The sequence below is a fragment of the Maylandia zebra genome, linkage group LG18 (genome assembly GCF_041146795.1).
Source record: "Maylandia zebra isolate NMK-2024a linkage group LG18, Mzebra_GT3a, whole genome shotgun sequence".
NCBI lineage: Eukaryota > Metazoa > Chordata > Actinopteri > Cichliformes > Cichlidae > Maylandia > Maylandia zebra.
In genome coordinates, this window is record NC_135184.1 from 30857436 (window position 1) to 30877071 (window position 19636).

Below are 19636 nucleotides of genomic sequence, written 5' to 3' on the forward strand. Positions count from 1 at the left end.
TAAATGTTTCTAAGCATAAATGACAATCAACAATACAAAATCTAACATTCCCCCCTTATTGACGTTTATGCTTGAAAAGTTCCCAGTTATGAATACCTCATGTCTGACAGTTTTAATGCAAACATTCTTATATTCCGCATATGTCAAATCACCCCAAATTACTGCAAATGTATTAGCGGCTATCCCATTCATCGATCTCATTTCATAGCAAACTGCATCCTATGAGCAAACAGAGAAATTGTTAATTTAACAGTGAAAATAAGAAAGTAACATTTTCAAAAACATCTCAGCTTGGTGATGCTTCCTCCGGGTGTGCAAATCACATGTCTCTCTGCAGAGTGGTCTGAGTTCTGCAGGGCGTCACAAATGTCTCTTCCAGTTGTTTCCATCACTGTCCATAGGACCAGAGTCCAAATGTATGTAGAATAGACATTCAAACATACCAGTTGGTTTTGTTGTTCGTCAACATGGTTCTCAGCTATCTCCAAGGCTGCAGACCTCTCAGCACTCTAGTTTTATGGCCTCCCATCACCTCACTTCAGGCCTTCCTCCTGTGAGGGGGATATTTATGACTCCACCATTGTCCACGCTCTGCAGAAAAACCTCTCTGTGGAAAGGGTGCTGGGTTCCGTCATCTTACTGCTGTTATGATCCCAGCAGCCTTCAGAGTGTCATCGTATGCACAGTACAGTGGCACAGCATTAGGTGATGTTCATAGGAAACTACTGTCACCACCACCATAGCTTCTGGTTCCTGTGCTTTCACAGAATCATGATGTCATCCTTAGACTCCCTCTGCGCTGTCGATGGAGCTTGGCACGCTCCCCTCATCCCTCGAGTTTTCCTGTCCCAACGCTGCTGAAGATTTAAGGCAGAGCACGTCGTACACCTTAGTTGTCTTCCTCAGCGTCAATATTGAATCTTTCATTTTATTTAAAATCTTGCTGTGGGAAGTCTCCTCTTGATCTCCTGGAAGCTCAGTAGCACAGCTCTCTGTGTGATGTCTGCTGTGCTGAAGATGATCTCTGATCCTCCTCAAGCCTCTCTCCTGGCCTCAGCTCCCATCTTGTGGATGATCCTCTCAGGCACTCCTTCTCGTCACGCATAGTCCTGATTTTGGGCCTGCTGGACCTGTCTCTCTTAGGTGAGAGTTGTCATGTGTCCATCTCCTCTGCCTTCCTCCTGGTTCAGCTGTTTCCGGCACCAGCTGGGGTCCTATAAGGATGAGTGTCGTAGTCAAGGTAACCAAGAGGGTCCTGGTCACACACAGGTCTGTCACGCCTCGCACTTGGTTGCCTTAGAGTTGATCAGAGGCTGGAGGTTGAAGTGCGAGCTTACCCTACGGGGGCTCAATCAGCACTCCCCCCTCACCACTGAAACAACCAAGTGTGAGATTTCTCTATTGTGCTGTCTTGAGGGTACCGGGGTTTCCTGGGACCTCGACCTCTTTGCAGTGGCTCTGATAAATCCAGGAGGGTCTCTCCGCTATTTTGCAGGCAGTTTCATGGTCCTTGCTATGGCTCCAAGGTCTGATCTCATGATGGGCCCCAACCAGCTTGACCTTTGACCTCAAGCACTGTCTGGACTATGCCTGGAATGTTTCTCGCTTCTCACTGCTGCACCTGTATTTCAGAAAGACTTCTATTTGGAGAGCATGTCAACAATCATCAAACCACATTCTTTAGTTCAGTGAACTTCACTTATAGGCCATCAAAGCCTCATCTGAACATGGATGCACCACTTGCATAGGTTTAATACTTGTAAATAAACGGCTAATCACACAAATCACTGCAACAATAATAGTAAATAATAATAATAATGGATTGGATTTATATAGCGCTTTTCAAGGCACCCAAAGCGCTTTACAATACCACTATTCGCGCGATATGGCAGCCTCGCTTCTGTCAGTCTGCCCCAGGGCAGCTGTGGCTACAACTGTAGCTTGCCTCCACCAGTGTATGAATGTGAGAGTGAATGAATAGTGGTATTGTAAAGCGCTTTGGGTGCCTTGAAAAGCACTATATAAATCCAATCCATTATTATTATTATTCATTCACTCTCACACACTGGTGGAGGCAGCTACAGTTGTAGCCACAGCTGCACTGGGGCAGACTGACAGAAGCGAGGCTGCCATATCGCGCCATCGGCCCCTCTGGCCAACACCAGTAGGCAAGTAGGGTAAAGTGTCTTGCCCAAGGACACAACGACCAGGACAGAGAGCCCAGGGATCGAACCGGCGACCTTCCGGTTACAGATGCGATTCCCAACCCCTTGAGCCACGGTCACCCACTTTGACAAGGAGAAGGGTTTCCTGCTGAAGCCTGAGGTCAAAGAGAAATATGCCAGCAAAGAGTCTGGCCTCACAGTGGGGATCCACATGGGCAAGCCACTGCCAGCCAACAGTCAGACCAAGGCCGGGGTCTGACGATGGAGTGGGTCAATATGTCTTGATCTTAAAATAAACATTAAAGTAAACATTGTTTAATGTTAATTCTGGACTCCACCTCTTGACGCATGGACACCCTCATGCGTCAACTCACCAAACCTGGATCCCTGTCTTAAAAACTGGCTCCACCAGGAGCCTGCATACACATCATGGCCTGGAAAACAAGATCTGGAAATAAAATCAAACTTCACACTTGTAAACAATTATATCATAAAAGTAATAAGCATTCAGCACTAGCAAGACAAGTGTCATGCACAGGTTTTCTCAAATCAGTAAACTACAATTATTCCCCTAATTTGCCTCAGACATGGATCATCCCACGTGCTCAGTTAACATTAATGTAATCAGTGACTCCTCTTAAGCAAGGTCACTCCACTTATATATTACTATGGGCCAGCTAAGAGTGGCCAGCTAAGAGCCCATATTCAACTTTTCCATAAACACCGTAATCTCTTATTTGTTTTACTCATGTCACTTGTCCGCTTCAGCTGAATCTACTACAGCATTCTCAGAGAAACAAACATTAGCAATACACATTGACTGTGGTCAGACGGAGGTCAGACACAGGTCAACAGGTTCCAGAGGTGCCATAAAAAAGACCATAAAGTTAGCCAACCCCAGCCGTGGAAAGAATGTCTTCACATATAAACCCAGAAATCCTGTAGTAGGAAAACCATTAACTAATCTTCTTATAAACCACATGATCAAACACATGATTAATCATCTGCTGTAAAAAGAAATGTAAATGTTAGCGCTGCGCAGGTGTGTACACTTTCTCACAGTAATGTCTGTGAGCAACACAAGTTAGTGAATGACACACACGTAGTAAATTCACAGACAGAGAAAATGGCATTTAAAAAATTAAATCGTCATGCAACCTCGAATGTTGCTGTCATCTTTCTGCTCCTGTAAAAGGAAACACACATAAATTCATCTGCACCTTTGTCAGGTGGGGGTTAACTTCACACAGTCGTGTTAGATCAGTAAAGTCTTGTCAGCTTTTGTCAGCTTTTACCAGTCAGTCAGTTTGTTTTTATTTTATTTCCATTCATTCATTCATTCATTCATTCTTTGTTTCTTTGCTGATAGTGGAACCTATCGTCGCATTTAGTTTCCACTCTCAGCAAAATGACGTCATCTCAAAAAGAAAAAGAACTTTAGATGGGATTACATCGCTGAATCCTTTTTAGGCTGGGACACTCATTTAATAATTGTCCCAAATAAGTGGCTTTCTCCTGAGCCCATTTTAATGTGGAGAAAATTCACTTGTATCAGCTTTCTCAACAGGTCGTATAGCACTTTCAATTCCCGACGTGCAGATCTGCTTAAAGAAAAGAAATAGACAAACAAAATCAGTGCCTGTTCAAAAGATAAAAACGAAAAATAACAAAGATTATCAAACCAAACTTTCAGTGCACTGTGAAAGTATCAAAATAAAAAGGCCTTGTTAAGTCATGACACAAACTCCTCATCAACTTCACAACAGGAGAAGAATCATCAGCTAGATTCACTCCAAACCAACCATCAACTGCACAACACACAACATAACCCTAATGTCATATTAGCTATGAGTTTAATCACCAGGTCTGTGCTCTTCACTCATTTAGGCCACAGATCTATTTTATTCAGTTTTCCTTTTTCCCTTCATCATAAAACATGTGACATGCTGTCATGCACTTCACAAAAGACATTTGTTCTGACTTATTCAGAGTTGTGTATCTAAGTACGGGATTCACTCGCACATCAAAGCAGGAAACTCAGTGTTTTAGAGTCTCCACTCAACACATTAATCTAAAACCGATCAACTAATTTGCATATCAGCTATTAACCCACTAAGTTGACAGGACGACAGAAAAGCATGTTCAAAATAGTATCACAAAAGACAATTCCCCTCATACAGTAAATCACTTGCTGCATCAATCAAGCAGGAAGCATCTCCCAATTTACCATTTTAACACTAAATTTATTGTCTGATCACTGGTTGGTCAAACCAGGATCTTTTTTTTTTTCCCCACAAAAGTTAAACTGTTGTCCTGCAACCTAGAGAGTCAAATTTTTTTTTTTTGGATAAATTCAGTATTTGATAACAAGTGTCTGCTAAATTGACACTATTTTAACACTGATGAAAGATAACAAGGTAATTTTCATTACATGGGTGTTTGTGTTATTAGGCAGGTTTAATCAATGTCTGTGGAGCTGCATCTCCAGCAGAGCATGTTGTTAAAGCTGCCTTTCCTACACACTTCTCTGTTGTTATTTGATCATTTCTTAACTAATGTGTTATGAGTCCACTGGTCTTTGCATCACACTAAGTGACTTGGACAAGATGATAAACAGACTCACACGCTTAAGATGTTGTCTAATCTTCATAAGCTCTCTTGTGTTTGTGTTAGTAGGGTTAATGCATGTTCTGCTTGTGTGTGTGATTTTGTATATCTTTCTATTTTCGCAGTGTTTCAGACTCCTTCACAATTTTCCAACTTAAGCAGTCAGTTTTCTTTTCCCCAGGTTTGCTAACCCAAATTTTGATTTCCCACATTAAATAACAAAATTCCTATGTGTTCTCACCACTCCTCTCTGTTGTCTGTTGTCCTCTCACTCTGTTGTCCTCTCCCACTTCAGCAGTTCTTCTTCAGCTTTGTCCTGTATTCCACTGTCTCTTCTTGCCATTTTACTCCACAGGTGGCAAATGTCAAACTCCAACTGTTCAGTTCTCCTCAAACGTTTTCTTCACATGCACAGTGAAGTCACAGCCTGTTGTAAACACAGTGCCATCCATCCGATCAGTCAGGATGATGGGTTTGCTCTTCTTCTCTGATGCTGTTTGTCCACATTGCTGCTGCTTTGCTGGGGCTCTTTGCTCAGGACTCGCTGCTGTCTCTTTATCATGTTACTGCTTTGGAGCTGCATTCCTTGTCTTCAGGGAGGGGTGAGAGCTTGCTTGCTTGTGAGGTTGAGAGACACATGGCACTGTAAATAAGTCAGCCAGAAACTTGGCCTGCATGTTTCCAATGATGTTAAACTATAACTTTCTTCCGACCGCTGCATGTGGAAAATTGATTCAGGTCTGCTTTTCACCTGAAAGTGACAAACTAAGACATTTCATTATTATCATCACTGCTTAATCAACACACATCTCTCTCTCTCTCTGTGTTTTTGTGAACAGTCTTTTCTTAAAAGCAGAAAATGAAATTGTAGTTGTTTTTGGCTGATCAACACAAAACCTTTTTCCTATGATTTTTCTTTTTCATCTACAATATAAATTCTTTCCCTTTTTCACTCCTTTTTTTCTTTTTTTCGTTACAATAGCTGGTGACCTGCAGAATCACCGCTCTCACTGACAATCAAAGACAATTACTTTTACACAGCGCACAAAAACACTGTGATGTCAGACACATTCACACTCACTTTTTCATCTGCATAAATAAATCACATGGCCGATGATACCATGGTGATTCATAAATATGATCACCAGTTTATTTAATTATTTTTGACCCAACAAAACAAATAAACAAAAACATAATGCTGATGTTATGAACACTCTACACACACGTCAAAATGCAGGAAAACTGCTCACGGAAACGCTGCACACTACAGTTATCAGTTATCAGAGCTCTGTTTCCCTCTCTTTGAGTAGTTCTCAGACAGCTCTTGATCCGATAACGTGTAGCTTGCTCATCAGCTCAGAAAAAAAACTGCAACGCAACATCACACAGTAGTTGCATGCTCTGCCCACAGCGGCAAAGTCTTACACTTTCATATTCAATACAGCTTCTCCATCATGTACTTTTAGATGTTTCATACAGGGTTCAGCATTTCAGTTGTTTTCACAGGTGTGCTCTATAGCTCAACAATGGTCCATAATAAGACGACAGTCTTTCACACAGGTCAAGTGCCTCTATGCACTTCATTAGTTTAAATATTTGCCTATATCACTTCACCTCATATGTCATTGTACTGAATTTGAGCAACCACAAGCTTAATGTAGATGACTTTTAACAACTATCCACCTCAATTACGTCTATGGTCTAGCACATAGGCTGTTGTTGATCAGGGCAAGCTAAAGAGTTAACATTTTGTGTCAGCAAGGGGTGGGGGGAAGCCATTCACCAGAGCACATCTTAAGTGCTGCTGATGTGGCAGGCCTTCTCCACAGCTCTTCAAGGCTGGTGTGTTTTCTGAAAACTTCTAACATTTGAATCTCTTCCATTTATAAGCCTGCGATTAACCGCACGGCTCAGGTCCGCGTGAAACCCGCGTGACCGCGCTCGCGTGAACCCGCGCAGCTGTGGAGCCGTCGCTCTCTCTCTTTTTTTACATAAATACTTTGTGCTGCCAGGAGCAAAGTCCAGCACAAACGTCTGTCTCCCTCCGACTCACTCTTGGTTGCTTAGAAACCTATGATAACAACAACAACAGTCGGTGTCACAGACCACGTGTTCTACTCCGCACACACAACAACAACAAAAACGACAACAATAATGACAACAAAACAAAATAGGCCTACTGTCCAGCACAATCTGGACCCACGGAACTTCTCAACACCCCACTGAGCGGTGGAGAACTCACTACAGTACCCCACACAGCGGTCTGTATTTCTCCCCACTAAGACGGCGAACCAAAAAAAGTTCGAACTGCGCAACTCTGCGACTTAATGCTTCTGTACAAAAAACACCACTGAGCGGCTTTGTACATCGTCCCACTTAGACGGCGAATTTTAGCCCCACTGAGCGGCCACGGACAACGCCCCACTGAGCGGCGAAGACGTACAGTTATAGAGTTGGACTCTAAACTTACTCGGTGTTGCTTAGCGTATAATATCAGCCTCGAATCCCGCCGATCGCCATTCATCGAGGAGAAAAGACATACAGCGAATCCACAGGAACTTCCTGGCTGACGTCAGTCTTTCAGCGTGCCTCTCCTCCCCTCGGTGAATGCGATTCCAGGGCTCCGGCATCGAAGGACCAATTAATGATAGGTTTGTAGCTTGAACCTATCCGCTGGAACGTTGAAGACAATATAATTACACTGCAAAGCAAGACCCAAGTAGGCAAAGTTCTTCATGTTACTCGTGCACGGGAGAGACCGGACAGGGTGCCGTTCCTTCACTTGACCCCAGTTGCTCTCGTCCGTTCTCCCGTACCACTGTTCTTTTATTGAGGTTACATGAATATGCATAGGTTCATTAACATATAACGTCTACATACACACAAAGAGTACCTTGCCTGTGTGTGTGTGTGTGTGTGTGTGTGTGTGTGTGTGTGTGTGTGTGTGTGTTACTGCTGATCAAAGGGTCCTATACGCACAAAGGCACACAACAAACATCCTTGGTCAGGAAGAGAGTAACCCTAGATGTCACCCTAGATAACACGATGAGGAAGTCCAACAGTTCATTTATAAACAAAGAGCACTTAGACTAAAACAGACATACGTGTGTTTGCTATACCATAAATCAATAAGAAAAGATAAACCCTCTCCTAGGGGGTATGTGATTTATAGCAGGACACTCGTGTAGAGGAATGTACACAGAGTTAATACAGACCTCTTTTAGGATGAGACATCCTTTCAATCTACCAATGATTATATACTTCTAAGCATATATAAGTAAATGTTTCTAAGCATAAATGACAATCAACAATACAAAATCTAACAGCCATCATCACCACACCAGGGCCTCTGGTGCTGGATAAGGCCATCCACATTACACCAGGGCCTCTGCTACTCGATGATACCATCCACATTTCACCAGGGCTTGTGTTGCTGGCTGATGTCATCCACAATACGCAAGGGCCTGTGCTGCTGGCTTAGGACATTCACATTACACCAGGGCCAGTGGTGCTGGCCAATATCAACCACATTTCACCAGGGCCACTGTTGTTGGCTGAGGCCATCCACATTACATCACGGTCTTTGATGCCGGCTTCTACCATTCACATTACACCTGGGACAGTGCTTCCTGTGAGGCCATCTTCACCCCACCAGGGCCTGTGCTGCTCGTTGATGCCATCCACATTACACCTGGGCCTGGGGTGCTGACAGATATCATGCACATTTCACCAGGGCCAGTGGTGTTGGCTAAGGCCAATCACATTACACCAAGGTGTGTGGTGCTGACCAATACCATCCATATTTCACCAGAGACAGTGTTGTTTACATCAGGGCCTGTGCTACTCGTTGATGGCATCCACATTACACAACGGCCTTGTGGTGCTTTCTGAAACCATCCACATTTCACCAGGAATTGTGTTGCTGGCTGATGACATCCACAAAACACAAGGGCCTGTGATACTGGCTGATGCCATTCACATTACACCAGGGCCAGTGGTGTTGGCTGAGGACATTCACATTACACCAGGGCCTGTGCTGCTGGCCAATACCATTCACATTTCACCAGGGCAAGTGTTGTTGGCTAAGGCCATTCACATTACAACAGGGCCTTTGCTACTGGCTGAGGACATTTACATTTCACCCAGGCCTGTGGTCATGGCTGAGGCCAACTATAGTAGTTTTCTCTGGTCCCCTCCCCAATCAGACCAGGAGTGACATGTTTAGCCACATGTTCTCCTTAACTCATTCACTGCCAGCCATTGGCAGTGAATGAGTTAAACCCATTGACTCATTCACTGCAATTGACGGCTATAGACGTCAATGGCAGTGAATGAGTTAAATTGCTTTCTGTCTGAGTGGTGTCCCAGAAACGATGTGGGCTTCATAGATAATTGGCAAACCTTCTGGAGGAAACCTGGTCTTGTTAGGAGAGACGGCATCCATCCCACTTTGGATGGAGCAGCTCTCATTTCTAGAAATATGGACAAATTTATTAAACCCCCCAAAATATGACCATCCAGAGTTGGGACCAGGAAGCAGAGTTGCAGTCTTACACGCCTCTCTGCAGCTTCTCTCCTCCTGCTACCCCCCCAAAAACCCATCTCCATAGAGACTGTGTCAGCTCCCAAACAGACAAAAAACAAACTAAAAACCAGCAACAAACAACTTAAACATAAACAATTACAAAGAAAGAACAATACAGTATCCACATCTGAACCAAAGAGTAAAACAGTGAAATGTGGATTATTAAATATTAGGTCTCTCTCCTCCAAGTCTCTGTTAGTACATGACTTAATAATTGATCAACAAATTGATTTACTCTGCCTTACAGAAACCTGGTTGCAGCAGGATGATTATGTTAGTTTAAATGAATCAACACCTCCGAGTCATTCTAACTACCAGAAATCTCGAAGCACAGGCCGGGGGGGCGGTGTGGCAGCAATTTTTCACACCAGCCTATTAATTAATGAAAGACCAAGACAGACTTTTAATTCATTTGAAAGCCTGATGCTTAGCCTCGTCCACCCCAGCTGTAAAACTCAGAAACCAGTCTTACTTGTTATCATCTATCGTCCACCTGGGCCTTACACAGAGTTTCTGTCTGATTTCTCAGACTTTTTAACTGATTTAGTTCTCAGCTCAGATAAAATAATTATTGTGGGTGATTTTAACATCCATGTAGATGCTAAAAATGACAGCCTCAACATGGCATTTAATCTGTTATTAGACTCAATTGGTTTCTCTCAAAATGTAAAAGAACCCACCCACCACTTTAATCACACTCTAGATCTTGTTTTAACATATGACATAGAAACTGAACATTTAACAGTGTTTCCTGAAAACCCTCTCCTGTCTGATCATTTCCTGATAACATTTACATTTACAATAATTGATTACACAGCGGTGGAGAGTAGACTTTATCACAGTAGATGTCTTTCTGAAAGCGCTGTGACTAAGTTTAAGAATATAATCCACCCACTGTTATCATCTTCAATGCCCTGTACCAACATAGAGCAGAGCAGCTATCTGAACGCTACCCCAACAGAAGTCGATTATCTTGTTAATAATTTCACCTCCTCACTACGTACGACTCTGGATACTGTAGCTCCTGTGAAAACTAAGGTCTCTAATCAGAAGTCCCTGACTCCGTGGTATAATTCTCAACACTTAATTCAGATAAAACTGAGGTTATTGTACTCGGCCCTGAAAAGCCTAGAAATATGGTATCTAACCAGATTCTTACTCTGGATGGCATTACCTTGGCCTCCAGTAACACTGTGAGGAACCTTGGAGTCATTTTTGACCAGGGCATGTCCTTCAACGCACATATTAAACAAATATGTAAGACTGCGTTCTTCCATTTGCGCAACATCTCTAAAGTTAGAAATATCCTGTCTCAGAGTGATGCTGAAAAACTAGTTCATGCATTTATTACTTCCAGGCTGGACTACTGTAATTCTTTATTATCAGGATGTCCAAAAAACTCACTGAAAAGCCTTCAGCTAATCCAAAGTGCTACAGCAAGAGTACTGACAGGGACTAGAAAGAGAGAGCATATGTCTCCTGTTTTGGCTTCCCTTCATTGGCTTCCTGTTAAATCCAGAATTGAATTCAAAATCCTGCTCCTCACATACAAGGTCTTAAATAATCAGGCCCCATCTTATCTCAATGACCCAGTACCATATCACCCTATTAGAGCACTTCGCTCTTGCTCTGCAGGCCTACTTGTTGTTCCTAGAGTATTTAAAAGTAGAATGGGAGGGAGAGCCTTCGGTTTTCAGGCCCCTCTTCTGTGGAACCAGCTTCCAGTTTGGATTCGGGAGACAGACACTATCTCTACTTTTAAGATTAGGCTTAAAACTTTCCTTTTTGCTAAAGCATATAGTTAGGGCTGGACCAGGTGACCCTGAATCCTCCCTTAGTTATGCTGCAATAGACATAGGCTGCCGGAGGATTCCCATGATGCATTGAGTTTTTCCTTTCCAGTCACCTTTCTCACTCACTATGTATTAACAGACCTCTCTGCATTGAATCATATCTGTTATTAACCTCTGTCTCTCTTCCACACCATGTCTTTTATCCTGTCTTCCTTCTCTCACCCCAACCGGTCGCAGCAGATGGCCGCCCCTCCCTGAGCCTGGTTCTGCCGGAGGTTTCTTCCTGTTAAAAGGGAGTTTTTCCTTCCCACTGTTGCCAAAGTGCTTGCTCATAGGGGGTCATATGATTGTTGGGTTTTTTTCTCTGTATCTATGAAGCGCCTCAAGGCGACTTATGTTGTGATTTGGCGCTATATAAATAAAATTGAATTGAATTGAACTACATTTCACCAGGGCCTGTGGTCATGGCTGATGCCATCCACATTACACCAGGGCCAGTGGTGTTGGCTGAGGACATTCACATTTCACCAGGGCCTGTGGTGCTGGCCAATAATATCTAGATTTCACCAGGGCCGGTGGTGCTGTCCGAAAACATCCACATTTCACCAGGGCCTGTGATACTGGCTGATGCCATCCACATTACACCAGGGCCAGTGGTGTTGGCTGAGGACATTCACATTACACCAGGGACAGTGCTTCCTGTGAGGCCATCATCACCACACCAGGGCATGTGGTGATGGATGAGGGCATCTTCACCAGACCAAGGCCCGTACTGTTGAATTAGGCAATCCAAATTACACCAGGGAATGTTCTTCCTAAGAGGCCATCATCACCATACCAAGGCCCGTACTGTTGGATGAGGCCATCCAAATTACACCAGGGACAGTTTTTCCTAAGAGGCCATCATCACCACACCAGGGTCTCTGGTGCTGGATAAGGCCATCCACATTGCACCAGGGCCTGTGCTACTCGATGATACCATCCACATTTCACCAGGGCTTGTGTTGCTGGCTGATGACATCCACAATACGCAAGGGCCTGTGCTACTGGCTTAGGACATTCACATTACACCAGGGCCAGTGGTGCTGGCCAATATCAACCACATTTCACCAGGGCCACTTGTGTTGGCTGAGGCCATCCACATTACATCACGGTCTTTGATGCCGGCTTCTACCATCCACATTACACCAGGGACAGTGCTTCCTTTGAGGCCATCTTCACCCCACCAGGGCCTCTGCTGCTCGTTGATGCCATCCACATTACACCTGGGCCTGGGGTGCTGACAGATATCATGCACATGTCACCAGGGCCAGTGGTGTTGGCTAAGGCCATTCACATTACACCAAGGTGTGTGGTGCTGACCAATACCATCCATATTTCACCAGGGACAGTGTTGTTAGATGAGGCCATCCACATTACAACAGTGCCTGTGCTACTGGCTGAGGACATTTACATTTCACCAGGGCCTGTGGTCATTGCTGAGGCCAACTACATTTCACCAGGGCCTGTGGTCATGCTGGCTGATGCCATCCACATTACACCAGGGCCTGTGGTGCTGGCCAAAATAATCCACATTTCACCAGGGCCACTGTTGTTGGCTGAGGCCATACACTTTACATCAGGGACAGTGCTTCCTGTGAGGCCATCTTCACCACACCAGGGCCTGTACTTTTGGCTGAGGCCATCCACATTACACCAGGGCCTTTGGTGCTGGCCAATACCATCCACATTTCACCAGGCCCTTTGGTGCTGTCCGAAACCATCCACATTTCACCAGGGCTTGTGTTGCTGGTTGATGACATCCACAACACAGAAGGGCCTGTGATACTGGCTGATGCCATCCACATTACACCAGGGCCAGTGGTGTTGGCTAAGGCCATCCACATTACACAACGGCCTGTGGTGCTGGCCAATACCATCCACATTTCACCAGGGCCAGTGTTGTTGGATGAGGCCATCCGCATTACACCAGGGACAGTGCTTCCTGTCAGGCCATTATCACCACACCAGGGCCTGTGGTGCTGGCCAATACCATCCACATTACACCAGGGCCAGTGTTGTTGGCTCAGGCCATCCACATTACACCACTGCCAGTGCTTCCTGTGATGCCATCATCACCAAACCAGGGCCTGTGGTGCTGGCTGAGGCCATCCACATTACACCAGGGCCTGTGCTACTCGTTGATACCAACCACAATTTACCAGGGCTTGTGTTGCTGGCTGATGCAATCCACAATACACAAGGGCCTGTGCTTGTGGCTGAGGACATTCACATTACACCAGGGACAGTGCTTCCTGTGAGGCCATCACCAGGGCCTGTGGTGCTGGCTGATACCATCCACATTAAACAAGGGCCACTGCTGCTAGCCTTCCACATTACCCAAGGGCCTGTGTTGCTGGCTGAAACCATCCACATTTCACAAGGGCCAGTGGTGTTGCTGGCTGATGCCATTCACAATACTCAAGGGCCTGTGCTACTGGCTGGTGCCATCTACATTACACCAGGGCCTGTGGTGCTGGCCAATACCACCGACATTTTACCAGGGCCAGTGTTGTTTGCTGAGGCCATCCACATTACACCAGGGACAGTGCTTCCTGTGAGGCCATCTTCACCACACCAGGGACTGTGCTGTTTGTTGAAACCATCCACATTACATCAGGGCCATTGGTCCTTGCCGATGTCATCCACATTTCACCTGGGCCAGTGTTGGTAGATGAGGCCATCCACATTATACCACGGCATGTGCTCCCTGTGAGGCTATCGTCACCACACCAAGGCCTGTATTGCTGGCTTAGGCCATCCACATTGCACCAGGGCTAGTGCTCCCTCTGAGGCCAACTTCACGACAGCAGGGCCTGCGCTGCTGTCTGAGGTCATCTACATTTCACCAGAGCCTGTGTTGCTGGCTGATGTGATCCACATTACACAAGGGCCTGTGCTACTCGTTGATGCCATCCACATTAAACCAGGGCCTGTTGTGCAGGCCGAAACCATCCACATTTCACCAGGGCCTGTGCTACTGGCTGATGCCATCCGAATTAAACCAGGGCCAGTGGTGTTGGCTGAGGACATTCACATTACGCAACGGCCTGTGGTGTTGGCCAATACCATCCACATTTAAAGAGGGCCAGTGTTGTTGGCTGAGGAAATACACATTACACCAGGGACAGTGCTGCTAGCCTTCCACATTACCCAAGGGCTTGTGTTGCTGGCTGATGCCATTCCCAATACTCAAGGGCATATGCTACTGGCTGATGCCATCTACATTACAGAAGGGCCTGTGGTGCTGGCCAATACCATCGACATTTCAACAAGGCCAGTGTTGTTTGCTGAGGCCATCCACATTACACCAGGGACAGTGCTTCCTGTGAGGCCATCTTCACCACACGAGGGCCTGTGCTGCTGGCTGAAGCCATTCAAATTACACCAGGGCCTCTGGTGCTGGCCAATACCATCCACATTTCACCAGGGCCACTGTTGTTGGCTTGGGGCGATCGTGGATCAAGAGTTGGGAGCTCGCCTTGTAATCGGAAGGTTGCCGTTTCGAGCCCCGGCTTGGACAGTCTTGGTCGTTGTGTCCTTGGGCAAGACACTTCACCCGTTGCCTACTGGTGGTGGTCAGAGGGCCCGGTGGCGCCAGTGTCCGGCAGCCTCGCCTCTGTCAGTGCGCCCCAGGGTGTTTGTGGCTACAATGTAGCTTGCCATCACCAGTGTGTGAATGGGTGGATGACTGGATATGTAAAGCGCTTTGGGGTCCTTAGGGACTAGTAAAGAGCTATATAAAAACAGGCCATTTACCATTTATATAGGCCATCCACATTACACCAGAGACTGTGATGTCGGCTTCTACCATCCACATTACACCAGGGCCTGTGCTTCCTGTGAGGCCAGCTTTACCCCACCAGGGCCATTGATGCTCGTTAATGCCATCCACATTAGGGCCTGTGATGCTGGCCGATATCATGCACATTACACCAGGGCCAGTGGTGTAAGCTAAGGCCATCCACATTACACCAGGGTGTGTGGTGGTTACCAATACCATCCATATTTCACCAGGGCCAGTGTTGTTAGATTATGCCATCCACATTACACCAGGTCCTGTGCTTCTGGCTGAGGCCATCCACATTGCACCGGGGCCATGGGGTTGGATGAGGACATTAACATTACACCAGGGACTGTGCTGCTGGCTGAGGCCACCTATATTTCACGAGGGCCACTGTTGATGGCTGATGCCATCCACAATACACCAGGGCCAGTGATTTCTGTGAGGCCATCTTCACTAGACCAGGGTCTGTGCTGCTTGCTGATGCCATCGAAAATACACCAGGGCCAGTGATTCCTGTGAGGCCATCTTCACCAGACCAGGGCCTGTGCTGCTAGCTATCCAAATTACCCAAGGGCCTGTGTTGCTGGCCGAAAACAACCACATTTCACCAGGGCCTATGGTGTTGCTGGATGAGGCCATCCACATTTCTCCAGGGCTTGTGTTGCTGGCTGATGCGATCCACAGTACACAAGGGACTGTGCTACTGGCTGAGGATATTCACATTACAACATGGCCTGTTGTGCTTGCCAATACCATCCACATTTCACCAGGGCCACTGTTGTTGGCTGAGGCCATACACTTTACATCAGGGACAGTGCTTCCTGTGAGGCCATCTTCACCACAACAGGGCCTGTGCTACTGGCTGAGGAAGACTACATTTCACCAGAGCGCATGTTGCCACCTGAGGCCATCTACATTTCACCAGGGCCTGGCTGCTGTCTGAGGCCATCCACATTACACCATGGCCTGTGCTTCCTGTGAGGCCATCTTCACCACACCAGGGCCTGTACTGTTGGATGAGGCCATCCACATTACACCAGGTACAGTTCTTCCTGTGTGGCAATCATCACCAAACCAGGGCCTGTGGTGCTGGATGAGGCCATCCACATTTCACCAGGGATTGTGTTGCTGGCTGATGTGTTCCACAAAACACAAGGGCCTTTACTACTGGCTGAGGATATTCACATTACACCAGGGCCTGTGGTGCTGGCCAATATAATCCACATTTCACCAGGGCCACTGTTGTTGGCTGAGGCCATACACTTTACACCAGGGACAGTGCTTCCTGTGAGGCCATCTTCACCACACCAGGGCCTGTACTGTTGGCTGATGACATCCACATTACACCAGGGCCAGTCCTCCCTGTTAGGCCATCTTCTCCACACCAGGCCCTGCGTTGCTGGCTGAGGCCATCCTAATTTCACCAGGGCCTGCGTTGCTGGCTCATACCATCCACATTACATCAGGGTATGTGGTGCTGTCCGAAACCATCCACAATACACAAGGGCCTGTGATACTGGCTGATGCTATTCACATTACACCAGGGCCAGTGGTGTTGGCCGAGGACATTCACATTTCAACAGGGCCTGTGTTTTTGGCTGAGGCTATCCACATTACACCACTGCCAGTGCTTCCTGTGTGACCATCATCACCACACCAAGTCCTGTGGTGCCTGCTGAGGCCATCCACATTACACCAGGGCCTGTGCTACTCGATGCACCATGCAAATTTCACCAGGGCTTGTGTTGCTGGCTGATGCGATCCACAAGACACAAGGTCCTGTGCTACTGGCTAAGGCCATTCACATTACACCAGGATGTGTGGTGCTGACCAATACTATCCACATTTTACTAGGGCCACTGTTGTTCGCTGAGGCCATACACATTACACCACAGACAGTGCTTCCTGTGAGGCCATCTGCACCACACCAGGGCCTGTGCTTTTGGCTGAGGTCATCCACATTACATCACGGTGTCACGGACCGCCGGGGCAGACCGTGTGGAGTGAGTGGAGGACCCAAGAGCAAACAGAGGTGAGGACACAAAACCGGACTTAACAGAAGGCGAGCCTTTATTGAGGGCCAAAAACTTAAGGAACAAGGCAGCAAAGCAACTGAGGGAAAACCTGAACATAGACTGGGAAAACTATGGCTAAACAAAGTACAAACTAGGACTAGTTAAGGCTGGGGAACTATGACAAGGGGTAGGGGAGATAACACAGACGACGCGACGCAGACTACATGAAACACAGAGACTAAATACACATGAGGGATGATCAGGGGAAGTGGCCACACATGGGATCACAGCTGACACACATGAACCTAACGACAGGACAGGAGGGTGCAACTGAATACACTGACAATGAATACAGACTTACAAAGTAAAACAGGAAACATGGAAATTAGACACGACAAGAACTAAAAATAACCACGCAGACAGGACTCATGACCCAGGGAAACTTAGTACAGGGGAGATGACATAGCTGACAGCATGAACTTGACAGTACAAGACACACAGACATAAACACACGAAGGGCAAGGGAGACTTAATGCAAGGGTAATATATACAAATGGCTGGACTACCTTAGAGAACCTAAACAAACAATAAACATCAAAATAGGCTAAACATAACACACTGGGTCACACGACCCAGGACCATGACACACGACCTGTGATGCAGGCTTCTACCATCCACATTACACCAGGGACAGTGCTTCCTGTGACGCCATATTCATCCCACAAGGGCCTCTGCTGCTCGTTGATGCCATCCACATTACACCTGGGCCTGTGGTGCTGACCGATATCATGCACATTTCACCAGGGCCTGTGGTGTTTGCTATGGCCATTCACATTACACCAAGGGTGTATGGTGCTTACCAATACCATCCATATTTCACCATGGACAGTAATGTTAGATGAGGCCATCCACATTACAACAGTGCCTGTGCTACTGGCTGAGGACATTTACATTTCACCAGGGCCTGTGGTGCTGGCCAGTACCATCCACATTTCACCAGGGCCAATGTTGTTGGCTGAGGCCAACCACATTACACCAGGGACAGTGATTCCTGTGAGGCCATCCTCAACACACCAGGGTCTGTGGTGCTGGATGAGGCCATCCACATTACAGCAGGGCCCTTGCTACTCGTTGATACCATCCACATTTCACCAGGGCTTGTGTTGCTGGCTAATGCGATCCACAATACACAAGGGCCTGTGCTACTGGCTGAGGACATTCACAATACACCAGGGACAGTGTTTCCTGTAAGGCTATCTTCACCCCACCAGGTCCTCTGCTGCTCGTTGATGCCATCCACATTACACCTGGGACTGCGGTGCTGACAGATATCATCCACATTTCACCTGGGCCAGTGGTGTTGGCTAAGGCCATTCACATTACACCAGGGTGTGTGGTGCTGACCAATACCATCCACATTTCACATTTCTATTAAAAGTTACAGCTATTTATATGAAGTTGTACAAAAACGCTTTATTTCGTCAAGACAGTGCGTTTCTGACTATTACATGCATTTGAATGGAGTTCTCGCCTGACACAAAGTAGTTTTAATTTTGTGAATAACTTGAAAATCTTAGCTCAAACAGCTGCAAAACCTGTTTGCCCAGCACGGGGATATTGAATTCTATAAGATAAAGCAATAAATATGTGAGCCTGCGTCGTCTATCAAAAGTTACAGCTATTCATATGAAGTTGTACAAAAACGCTTTATTTCGTCAAGACAGTGCGTTTCTGACGATTACATGCATTTGAATGGAGTTCTCGCATGAAACAAAGTATAGGTTTTCATTATGTGAATAACTTGAAAATCTTAGCTCAAACAGCTGCAAAACCTGTTTGCCCAGCACGAGGATATTGAATTCTATAAGATAAACCCATAAAAATGTATTTCTGAGTCTTCTATCAAAAGTTACAGCTGTCTTTATGAAGACCATGAAAAACGCCTTATTTCGTCAAGACAGTGCGTTTCTGACTATTACATGCATTTGAATGGGGAACTCGCCCGAAACAAAGTATAGGTTTTCATTATGTGAATAACTGGAAAATCTTAGCTCAAACAGCTGCAAAACCTGTTTTCCCAGCATGGGGATATTGAATTGTATAAGATAAAGCCATAAATATGTGAGTCTGAGTCGCCTATCAAAAGTTACACCGATTTATATGAAGTTGTACGAAAACGCTTCATTTCGTCAAGACAGTGCGTTTCTGGCGCTTTCAATTCATTTGAATGGGGAACTCGCCCGAAACAAAGTATAGGTTTTCATTATGTGAATAACTTGAAAATCTTAGCTCAAACAGCTGCAAAACCTGTTTGCCCAGCACGGGGATATTGAATTCTATAAGATAAAGCCATAAATATGTATTTCTGAGTCTTCTATCAAAAGTTACAGCTGTCTTCATGAAGACCATTAAAATCGCTTTATTTCACCAGTTAGTGCGTTTCTCACTATTACATGCATTTGAATGGAGTTCTCGCCCGACACAAAGTATAGGTTTTCATTATGTGAATAACTTGAAAATCTTAGCTCAAACAGCTGCAAAACCAATTTTCCCAGCACGTAAATGCTGAATCCTATAAGATAAAGCCATAAATATGTGTGTGTGAGTCTTCTATCAAAAGTTACAGCTGTCTTCATGAAGTTGAG